The sequence below is a fragment of the Ovis canadensis genome, chromosome 2, assembly GCF_042477335.2.
Source record: "Ovis canadensis isolate MfBH-ARS-UI-01 breed Bighorn chromosome 2, ARS-UI_OviCan_v2, whole genome shotgun sequence".
In the NCBI taxonomy this organism is placed as follows: domain Eukaryota; kingdom Metazoa; phylum Chordata; class Mammalia; order Artiodactyla; family Bovidae; genus Ovis; species Ovis canadensis.
Genome location: NC_091246.1, coordinates 58,824,222 through 58,836,477, shown reverse-complemented (window position 1 = coordinate 58,836,477; position 12,256 = coordinate 58,824,222).

Sequence of the window (12,256 nt, the reverse complement as noted above, 5' to 3'; positions counted from 1 at the left end):
TAAGATATTTTGTATAGATTAACTGATTTCTTTAAAACAATTATTTTCTGGAAAAGCTGTTGCTGCTTTGACTAGAATTTTAGAAAAATAAAGGATTGTGAAGGTAAAATCCAGAGAAAGAACCACAGCTGAAACTCATTCTCTGCACCATTCATAAACAGAAACATTGCACCAAAGACGTTGAAAGTAGATATGATCAAAATACTGCATTATGACATTGTTGTGGCTACTTTTTTCTTTTAAGTAAGACTTTTAAATAGTGCACCTATCAGTGTAATTCTAATGAAATGAAGAGTGACTGTGAAAATAATTTAACTGTATGGAAGTTTATTCTTAATTCTGTGGCAAATTGCCTAAAAGAAATGTAAAAGTATAAGATGAGCTATGCTTTATTCTTTCACAAACACAACTGCTCTAGATTTGCTGACTTTTAATATGATAGCAAGTAGCTCTCCTCAGTGTGTTACTTAAAAGATATTTTTGAAATATGCACTCTTAATTGGTCCCTTCAATGGAAAGGTGCTGTTTTAATAGCGAATGAGGAGTTAAATGCTTTTCAAAACAAACTCATGTTATGGAAAGAACACTTTTGAAAATGGCATTTGGGTAAGTTATAATTGTTATGTGGTTTTGTTACTGAAATCATCAAAATAGTCAGTATACTTAAAATTGGAAATAATGTTTTCTGACTTGTTGAACAATATCACATGTGTTCAAAACAATTCTTTAAAAATAAGAATGCAACACTTTTTAGTTAGTTTGTAAAAACTAATGATTGAATTCAGGGAGGATAAAAAATGTACTTGCTAAATGTTCACACAAATCTTTGCCTAATTGAAGGATGAGATTGAAAAACATGTCAGATCTTAGTAAGTGCGAGGAGCTTTTCCATTTGGATCTATATACCATCCTGAAGTTATGGTTTTTAAGAAAGACAGCCAAATATTGAAGTAAACTTGTTTAAAAAATGGTATTAATTAAAGATTTTAAAATTAAAAAAAATAAAATAAAATAAAAAAAATGGTATTTTAAATATTGTATTTCAAAGTGTTAAACTTGGGTTTTCATAGATAGTGAAATATTTTAATCACGTCATTCTTACTAAAAATATCTCTGTTATGTTTAGTGAGAATAAATATACCTTTATATTAAAAATTTGAAAAAATCAAAGGATTAATGTATCTTATTCATCAGTAATTGAAAATATATGTTGTAACTTCTGGGAGGACCTTCATCTATTAGAATAAGTATATATACTGAACAAGCTAATTGAGAGAAAAATATAGAATAATACAAAATATATGATCAACTTGAAATAAGAAGGAAAGAAAGAGGATCATAAATATAGAGAAATAAATAGAAAGCAAATAGTAAGATGGTAGATGTGAACCCAAATATATCAGTGCTTTTATTAAATGTAAATAGGTGAAATACTCTTCTGTTGACTAGATGCATAAAAAGCAAAATAGAAAAATTCTACTTTATAAAAAATAGACTTAAAATACAAGGATGCAAAAAGAATGTCACAAAACAGAACAAATCTAATTTTGTATGCAGTGTATCATCTCGGCCTTTGGTTTCTCTCTCTGTTAGTATATCTCTCTCTATAAATGTCTATCTATCTACCTACCTACCTACCTACTTACTTGCCTAGCAAAGACAAATCCAACTTAGGAAATTTTAGCATACCTATCTCAGTAACTGAAAGAGCAAAATTCCAGAAATCAATAAAGTTATAAGATTTGAACAACATGTATAATATGCCTGATACATGTATATAGAATCTTATACCTACAAATGACAGGATATAAGATAGATTCAAGTGTACATGGATCACTGACACAATTATAGATCAAGTCTCAACAGATTTCAAGGGATTTAAAACATTTAAATTCCACAGCAAAATTAGAAATCATGAAAAGATAACTAGAGAAGTACTTTTATGTTGCTGCTGCTGCTGCTAAGTCGCTTCAGTCATGTCTGACTCTGTGCGACCCCATAGATGGCAGCCCATGAGGCTCCCCCTTCCCTGGGATTCTCCAGGCAAGAACACTGGAGTGGGTTGCCATTTCCTTCTCCAATGCATGAAAGTGAAAAGTGAAAGTGAAGTCATTCAGTCGTGTCCAACTCTTCACGACCCCATGGACTGCAGCCCACCAGGCTCCTCCGTCCATGGGATTTTCCAGGCAAGAGTGCTGGAGTGGGGTGCCATTGCCTTCTCCACTTGTACATTAAGCACTTTTAATTATCTGTGGATCAAAAAGTAAGTCACAACATGAACTAGAAACATATTTTAAACTGAATGATAATAAAAATGACATATCAGAACTTGTGGAATATAGCTAGGGCCATATATGGAAAATGTATAAATTATCTAAGAGTGTTCTTTTAAGAAGTCAGCAAGAGAGTAGCAAAGTAAAAGTTACTGAGTAGAGAGAATAATACAGTTAAACTTAGAAAAATAATAAAAATTAAAGTAATATACAATAGAGAAGAATCACAAAGCCAGTTTTTTGAGGAGCCTAATAATATTTGTAAGTCCCTACCAGCTGTTAAAAGACAGAACAACAATTGAATAAAAATGGTTCATCAGTATACAGTTTAATGCAGTAGTTTGAAGATAGTGATATGATAGAAAAATCTGTTGAAAAATTCAAGCTATAAAACTGACACTAGAGAAAATAGAAAGCTTCACACAGTCTGTTTTTAATAAAACATTGACAATATATGGAAGACCTCAATAGATGAAGGAATTGTTCTCATGAATTGGAAGACTCATGAGATGTCCGTCTCTAAGTTGATCTATAGATTCAAGTCTATATTTGTCAAAACCCAGAATGTTTTTCTTTTTAATGTGTGCTTGTGTGAAAATTAAGAACCTAACCTAAAATCTTTATGGAAATGCTAAGGACCGAAAACAGGGACTGTCTTGAGTAGTTTGAGATGATTTTATTCATATGAAGAAGTCTAGTAATCAAGATAGTGCGGTGTTGATATACTGCTATATAAATATGTTAATAGATTAGAACAGAGTCCAGAATCAGATCCATGAATAAATGTAGACTAATTTATTACAAATTTTGCAGTTAAGTTCTGTGGGGAAAGGAGAGTTTTGTTTTCAATAAATGATGTGCCAATGATATATCCATATGAAAAATAGGAAACCTAACTTCTACCTCATACCAATGCAAAAATCAATCCATGCAGATAGTAGACATAAATAGTAAAGCAATAGTCAATAGTGTAAGAGAATAACTTCATGACCTGAGAGTAGGCAAAGATTTTTAAACATGATACAAAAGCTCTGACTCTAAATGAAGAGATTGCCAAATTTGGTCATAGCACATCAATTTTAAGAATTTCTATGTATAAAAAAGTTCCAATTTAGGGACTGAAAAACACCAGCCACATTTGGAAGAAGGTACTTGAAATGCAGATAACCAAACAAGGATTTGTATGATCAGTTCTTATAAATCAATAAGAAAAAGACAATCTAGTGGAAAAATGCCTCAGAGAACCATAGCAGCCCTTCACAAAAGATGATCTTCAGACAGAAAGTAAAGATACAGAAAGGTTCTGAATTTCATTAGTAATTGGGAAAATGCAATTTAAAAATCACAGTATTAAAATACTGTGAATCTTGAAAATCTCAATTCACGAGAAAGGCCAAATTTAGAGACTAACACTAATAAGAGTTGGAGAGGACATAGAGCAGCCAAAGTACCTATAAGTGCTGGTAGGAGTAGAGGTTAGTCAACCACTCTGGAAATTATTTGGCAGTATCTACCTATATGTACATAATTGCTGACTGAGTAATTTCACTCTCAGGAATAAATGCAACAAAAAAGGATGCTTATGTTAGTGATGGGATATATAAGATATTCATAGCAATATTTTTTGATAGTAGAAACTGAGAAGGACTCATATTCATCAGTGGAAGAATAAATAAATACATAATCAAACAAATGTAAGGTTTGGCAAAAGGAATTAGAGTCAATATGTATTATATATTCGAAAGCAAGTTAAAATTAATCTATGGCATCAAATGTCAGAATATTTATTACTTTGGTAAAGAAAATACAGAGGTTTCAAAGGGACACAAGCAAGGCTTCTGGGGAGGGGGCAGATACTATTATCTTTCTTGGTTAGGGCAGCAGTTATATGGATGTGTCCAATTTCTGATAATCAAATGATGGGCTTGATATTACCATCTATATTCTTTAAAATATTGATTTCAAAAGTAGAGAAATGATGGAGCATTAGGCATTAGAGTGTGCATATGAATTCTTTCGCATCCTTGCACTTCTCTTTAAACAATCCTCTTTCAATTTGCTCTAGTTGTTCAGTGTGGATTTGGGTTCTTGGAAAAAGCTGTGTAGTGGTGGTGGGGTGTCCTTTGTGGCCTGATGAAGCCATGACTCCTGTTGGGAGATCTGTTAAGAATTCTGCTGGGGAAATTCCCTGGTGGTCCAGTGGTGAAGACTCCAAGCTCCCACCGTAAGGGGTGAGGGTTCCATCTCTGGTCCGAGAACTAAGGTCCCACGTGCCATGTGGCACAACCAAAACAGAGAATTCTGCTGGGAGACAGTAGAACTTGGTGCCGAAGGAAGTAAAACTTAACTTGGGGCTGGTCTTTGAGACCAGGTGGTTTTGGTAAAGTTGTCTAAAGACTTGAAATTGAGTTCTGGGAAGTAGTGGTAGGTATAGCAATCACTGCATATAGTTCTCTTGTTCTTGTTCAGAAGTTTTTGATGAGTTAAGTATAGGGTGTTATGTAAGAAGGAGAAAACAGCTTGCTATAAAAATTGCTGAAAAAATTGAAGAAAAATGTAAAATTATTGACAAGCTTAGCCTTTAAAAAACATGAGAGTATGAAGTACTAGGATTATCTTTAAATGGTCTCAGCCTTGAGAGAGTATCATCAAAATTCCAAGTCTGGATGAAATTTAGGAAAACGTGGAATGGTAAACTTTGTACTTAAGCATAAAACAGACTTCCTTGAAAAAAGTTGAAAGAAGAGAAATCCAAATTCTCAGGAAAAAAGGTGAGTTGATGGAAGCCATTATAAACATGAAGAGGATATAAAACCCATCATTCAATGAGTGGCTTTCCAAATAGAGCATTTGGCAGCAAGCGTTTTGCCTATGGTCTCTCCCCAGTGAATGAGTTGATCTTCTGAAAGGCAGACTTCTCTTGGGCTCTCACCGTTGCATTCAGGGTATGTTCACTTGCCTCCCACTTTAATATGAGGTCCAGTGATGCCATTCCATCCAAAGAAACATTCATGGGAAGGAGACTTGCTTTTGACTTTTCTCCTCCAGGAGTATATTCAAGTCCTGAATTTGCCACCATTCAAGATTACTTTCCACTAACAGATTTCCTGGGGCATCTTACCCAGTCTTAGCAGTGAGAGAAGATGACTATCCAGCAAGAAGTTTTTCTCATCCTTTCCCCCATTGGCTGGACCTTGCTCTACTGCTGTAATTTAAATTTAGAAGTGAATTATCAGCAGGGTTGACCTAACCTTCAAACAAACCAATTACAGAACATCAGAGCCCCATCAAGAGACTTAAAGACTTTCTTTCCCCTACCTTGTTTCAAAAGGAATTTTCAATGGCTTCCTTTCATTATCAGCTTATGCAACTGCTGTTATTTAAGTGATTTTTACTTTTTTCTAAGCTAAGACCCTGACAGTTACATGAAACATACTACCTTGAGAAAGAGTTATGGTTTTCAGGGTAGATATGCTTATAAATATGCTTTATAAATGAATCTGATGAGTAAATTTTTGTGTATTTTATATTGTGAATACATTTGATTTTAATTTAACCAGTTCATTATACTTTAAATATTAAATGAGCAAAACATACAGAATTCAACAGATATTTTAAATTCTAATGGCTGCTTTTGTATGTCAAGAGCTATATTTAACAAGTTCTAATATGAATGTGGAAGAAAATTATTCTTAAAAATCATATAATATAAATTGGAGGTACACATATAAGAACTTTTTATTTTAATATTTGTTCGGTAAAGTATAGACATTCAGAGATCATGGTCCACATATCTTGTGATATCTCCTTTAAAGCACTATTTCTTAAAGTGAGTTTCAGAGGATACTGGGCCCAAATGATGTTCAGAGAGATTAAAAAAATGCTTTCTGGTCCAAAGAATGGTGTGCTGGAGCCAGCTCATATTAGATGAATTGATCTTTAAATGGTCATGAATTTATTTTTATTTTCTTATTATATAAATTTGATTTAACTTTGTCCCGTTTCACTGAGATATATAACTTTCCTAGGTATACAGTGTGATGATTTGATATATATGCAGGTTATGAAATGATTAATGCAATGTTATTTAAATTATCCATCAGTTATGAATATTTTGTTTGTGTGGTGAAAACTTTATGATCTACTCTCTTTCAAGAGAGTAGAAACTTTCAAGTATATAATAAGGTATTGATCTTTGTATATTGATTTTGTGTCCTTTAACTTTGGAAGTTCACTTATTAATAATATCAAGTTTTTAGTGGAGTCTTTAGGGTTTTCTATGTATAAGATATGTCATCTTTGAACCCAGTTTTCCATCCTCTTTTCTGATCTGGATATCTTTTCTTTCTTTTTCTTGACTGTTTGCTCTTTGAGGACTTGGAGGACTAGGTTGAATAGGAGTGGTGAGAATGGACACCCTTGTCTTACTCCTTATCAACGTTTCACCATTGAGTATAATGTGAGCTATGGGTTTGTCCTATGCATGCCCTTTATTGGACTTCCCAAGTGGCCCCAGTGGTAAAGAACCTGCCTGCCAATGCAGGAGATGTAAGAGATGCAGGTTCAGTCCCTGGGTCAGAAAGATTTCCTGGAGGAGGGCACGGCAACCTACTCCAGTATTCTTGCCTGAAAAATCCCGTGGATAGAGAAGCCTGGTAGGCTACTGTCCATAGGGTTGCAAACAGCTGGATACGACTGAAGCGACTTGGCACACACACACCCCTTTTATTATGTTGAAGTAAATTTTTTTCTATACACAGTTGTTTGAGGTGTTTTATCTTGAAAGATGTTGAGTTTTGTTATATATGTTTTCTGTATCTGTTGCTATGGCTATATTATTTTTATCTTTCATTCTATTAATGTGAAGTGTCATACTTACTGATTTGAATATGTTGAACCATCCTTGCAGTAGGCTTGAGTTCTACTTGTTTATGGTGGATGTTTCTTTTAATGTGCTGTTGAATTCTAATTTGTTAATTTTTTTTGAGAATTTTTGCATCTATATTAATCAGAGCTATTGATCTGTGGTCTTTTTTTCTTGTAGTGTTCTTGTCTGAATTGATATCAAGGTAATGCTGGCCTCATAGAATGAGCTTGTGAATATTTCCTCCTCTTCAGTTTTTTGAGAGCTTGAGAAAGAATGTATTAATTATTCTGGAAATATTAGGTGGAATTCATTTGTGAAGCCAGCTTATCCTGGCTTTTCTCTGTTGGGAATTTTTTTGATTATTGATTCAATGTCCTTACTCATTATTGGTTTGCTTAGATTTTCTCTTCTTCATGATTCAGTTTTGGTAAGTTATGTGTTTCTAACAATTTATCCATTCCTTCTAGGTTGTCCTAGAAGAATTTATTTTCTTCTAGGACAATTTTATTTTCTTTATAGGGCAATTTTATACCAATACCAATCTCCTATAATCCTTTGTATTTCTGTGGTTTCTGTTGTTATGTCTCCTCTTTTATTTTGGATTATTTATTTGAGTCCTCTTTTTTTTTTTTTTTTTTCCTCTTGGTTAGTCTAGCTAAAGGTTTGCTAATTGTATCTTTTTTAAAGAAGTGACTCTTAGCTGTGTTAATCTTTTCTATTGCTTTCCTATTCTTTATTTCATTTATTTCTGCTTTAATCTTTATTATGTCCTTGCCTCTGCTAACTGGATCTACATCCAGGCAGGGTGGCTGTATGGGTACCCTGATTGCATGAGGTTGCTGCTTGTGTTCCCTGGTGGGGTGGTGCCAGTGGTTGGATTCTCTGATAGGGTAGGGCTGCAGGATGTGCTCTGCAATTAGGCAGGCCTGAAGCCTGTGCCCCAAAGTTGAGCATGCCTGAAGACTGGGCTTTGTGATCATGGAGGCTATTGGCTGTGCTCTGCTGTTGGGTGAGGTCACTGAGAAGTCTCTCTGGTTGGTGGAGTAGCACACTCTTCTTTCTGATTGAATGGGGTCACAGGTGGGCTCCTGGCCTGAGTGAGACCACATGCTGTGTTCAACAGTTAAATAGGGCTGTATGCTGGGCTCCAATGATGGTTGGGGTTTTAGGCTGCAATCCATGGCTAGGTGGTACTAGAGACTTGGCTCCAAGGCTGCTGAGCATCATTGTTTATACTCCCTATTTTTATGGGCCCAGAGTATACTATTACTGAGTATTCGGACAGAGCTGCTGACTTAGATCTCTGCCTGAGTGGCCCTAGAATGTGCTGCACAGCTACTGGTCATATGGAGCAGCACTTCCCACAGGTGTGGAGCTAGAGGCTATGGTTAGAAGTTGAGTGGGATTGGGAATTTGCTTTCTTGCCCTGGTAGGGTTTTAGACTGGGCTTGATGCTGGTATGGTCTATTGGCTGGGGATCCAAATCAAGCTGAACTGCTTACTGAGCTCCTTGAGTCCACTTGACTGGCTCTGCAAAAATGCAGACCCTCTGGTTGGAATCTCTACTTGAGTGCTGCTGTGAGCAGGAATACAGTCCAGTAAGATCACTGGAGATGGTGACTGCAGCCACGAAATTAAAAGATGCTTGCTCCTTGGAAGAAAAGCTGTGACCAACCTAGACAGTATATTAAAAAGCAGAGACATTACTTTGCCAGCAAAGGTTCATCTAGGTTCAACAAAGCTATGGTTTTTCCAGTAGTCATGTATGAATGTGAGAGTTGGACTGTAAAGAAAGCTGAGCATTGAAGAATTGATGCTTTTGAACTGTGGTGTTCAAAAGAGAGACGATTCTTGAGAGTCCCTTGGACTGCAAGAAGATTCAACCAGTCCATCCTAAAGGAAATAAGTCCTGAATATTCATTGGAAGGACTGATGCTGAAGCTGAAACTCCAATACTTTGGCTACCTGATGTGAAGAACTGACTCACTGGGAAAGACCTTGATGTTGGGAAAGATTGAAGGCGGGAGGAGAAGGAGACAAGAGAGGATGAGATGGTTGGATGGCATCACTGACTCAATGGACATGAGTTTGAGCAAGCTTCAGGAGTTGGTGATGGACAGAGAAACCTGGCATGCTGCAGTCCATGGGGTCATAAACAGTCGAACATGACTGAGCGAGTGAACTGAACTGAAGATCTGAGTGCTGCTTATTGTAAGCTTAGCCTCCCTTCTTAACTCTTCAGATTTCTTAGTGATCCCTGTCATGTGATATTTGAGAGGGTCTCCCAGAAAGTGTCCTGCAGTGCTGGGGAGGCTGGGTGTCCATCCTGGGTTCTCTTTTTCCCATGGAAGAAACTATAGACTCGGGGGGGCCTTGTCTATATGATGCTGGGCTGATATGGGGAATGGGTAATTCATTAAAAATGGAGCTGCCTTTCTTACCCTTATTATGTGGTCATCCTAGGTCTCTGTTTTCCAAGGTGGGTACTTCAGCCTTACCCCTATTTCTGGAACTTTCACAATGGTGTCTTGTCTATGGATAGTTACTATTTGGTCTTCCTGTAGAGGGACTGCAGTTGGGAATGACCTATGTTGCTGTGTGAATGATATCACTCCAATGTTAGGAGTTTATTGAGCTGGTTGTTCAATATAGTCATTATTAAATGTTAAATTATATAAGCACAATTAAATAAGTTATATTAAACAAAAGTAATAAAATTTTAAAACTCACTTCTTCCTGATTAGTTTTCTGTTTTGTAATTATTTATACCTTGCTGTTATTAACATCTATGATGTTATTTACATCTACTGTATCTATTCAATGAAAAATACTTCTTATAATTGCATACTGCTGTGCATCTCTTTCCAGCTCTGCATCCAGTGACATCATGCTCATAGGCTGAAATGGAGCATGCTGAGAATATTTACACCATAGACAGCAGAAGACACTATAAATCAGGCTTCAGTTTGTTTTGCTGATTGTCTAGACTTAACCAAGTCATAGGGAAAATATTAGCAAAGCAAATTGAACTTAAAAATGTATTGTTTAGGTAGCCATCATATTGTGAAAAGTACAAAAAATTGAAGATATAGTTTTCTAGTGTTCAAAACTGTTATCTGTTTGAACAAAAATTTTTGCTCAGCATATTCTGATATATCAATTCATTGTTTCTCTTTCATCTTGCTCATAGAAAACTAAAATATCAACCAATATTTATTTTGGAGCCATGCTTGTTCAGTATTTGCAGCCATAGGTTAACTATAGATCTAAGAGTTTTCCAAAAATTAAAGTATTTTGTGAGGATTAACTGACTATGTGAAATTTGTAATGGAGTGTTGTATATTTTATTATTATTTGTTGTGTATTTAAGATAAACTTATGTTTGTACATACATGCATGTATTGCTTTTTTGCCTCTCAGGTTTGTTGAAAGTTCACATTACTTGTTATACACCATTTCTGATTATTTACACAGCGTAAATAGAATTGCCTTCCATTCTCTACCTTATGGGATTATTTCCTCAAAGCATACTATAGTGGTGCCTTATTCTAAACATTGAGTATTTTTTGTACATTGTCTTGGAGATTTCAGAGGAAACAGTCAAAACTCTGAGAAGTCCTTCAGTGGGAAGCCAGTTTAGCTTTATGTTAGAACAGTGTTTTCAAAACATTTTAATCACTGATTCTTTTCTCTTTCTCTGTAAATACTGATTTCACAGTTTGGAAAATGCTGCTTTAGAGATTGATTAACAAGGCTCATTTGATGCTAGATCTTTCATGATCAGGTCCCATGGCTTCAAATATGGTCTGCTATTTACCTTGATCTTATGATTAGTGGTTAAAATGTGTATTTTTCAGTAAGTGCTCTTATTTTTTTACACAGAAGAAAATATATAATAATGGGTTACAAGTAAGTCAGTTCAATGACTTTATTCATTGGAAGGGCTTAGATTCCCCTTGGAAACTCTGTTGCCAACATCCTGAATTTGGCTTGTTCTAGTGGTTCCAGTGCTTTGGATCTTGAAATCTTCATGTGAATTCATTCCATTCCAGGAAGTTTTAGGCTTGTGTTGAGGAGTGGAATATCTCTATGAAAAAGCAATGCACACATTCGTTGCTTGGGTTTTAGTAACATCACCTATGTGACTTTTATTAATATGGAGATATTTAAATAATTTCTCAAAGATGCAGGGAAAGGTACGTTCATTAATGATTTTTGTGATGTAACTGGAATTGTCTATCTCTACCTTCTACCATAAATATTTAGAAAATAGTATCTTGAGGAACTTTTTCTTAACATTAGCAGGTTAATTACAAAGCTCTAATAGTTTATGTAAAATCTCAAGATGAGAAAAGATTGTAAACAACAACTGATCTAATCCTAGTGCAGATAATAGCCTCAGTCTGGTGTCTGATCTGAGTTTGAATGATTCATGTGACAGGGCACTATCTATAGACTGAGGAAGCCTGTCTGTTTTACAATACATCTCATTGTTGGAAAGTATATTAGTTCATAATTCATCTTTAACTTCTACCCATTGGTTGTAGGGCTCCCATCTAGGACTAAATAAAAAGACAGTTTATCCCTCTTCTCCTTAGAAGTTTTGTAGTATTTGCCTAGGCCACTGTCCAGTTCTCTAGTTTCTTCTTTTTTCCAGCTCAGTGACCTCAAATGTCTTTGAATTTCCTCATATGACTTCTTGCAAAACTGTAAATCTTGTCTGCTTGTATTTCAGTTTGCAATCATTACTCTTGATTTGGCCCTGAGGACAAAATTACTCTAGGGAAGATCCAGTCTGTGCACTGTAGAAAGAGATCACTGGCACTCTTATGTGAGACACCGAAATTCTTCTACTAGATTTATACAAGGTTATATTGGATCACCAGGCTTACAGCTGAGATCTCTAGTATTTAGCATAGTACAATAGCCATTAATTGTACCTCTTTTTCCCATCTGCTGTACTTTATATTCCAGCAGCCAGAGTTTCTTTGACTTCTGGAATGTGCCATGTACTACCCTATCTTCCCTCACTCCCTTTATGAGGGCAGCAGTATCTCCTGGGCCTGGCTTGAAAGGGGTAGTTGCTCAGTTGTATCCAGCTCTTTGCGACCCCATG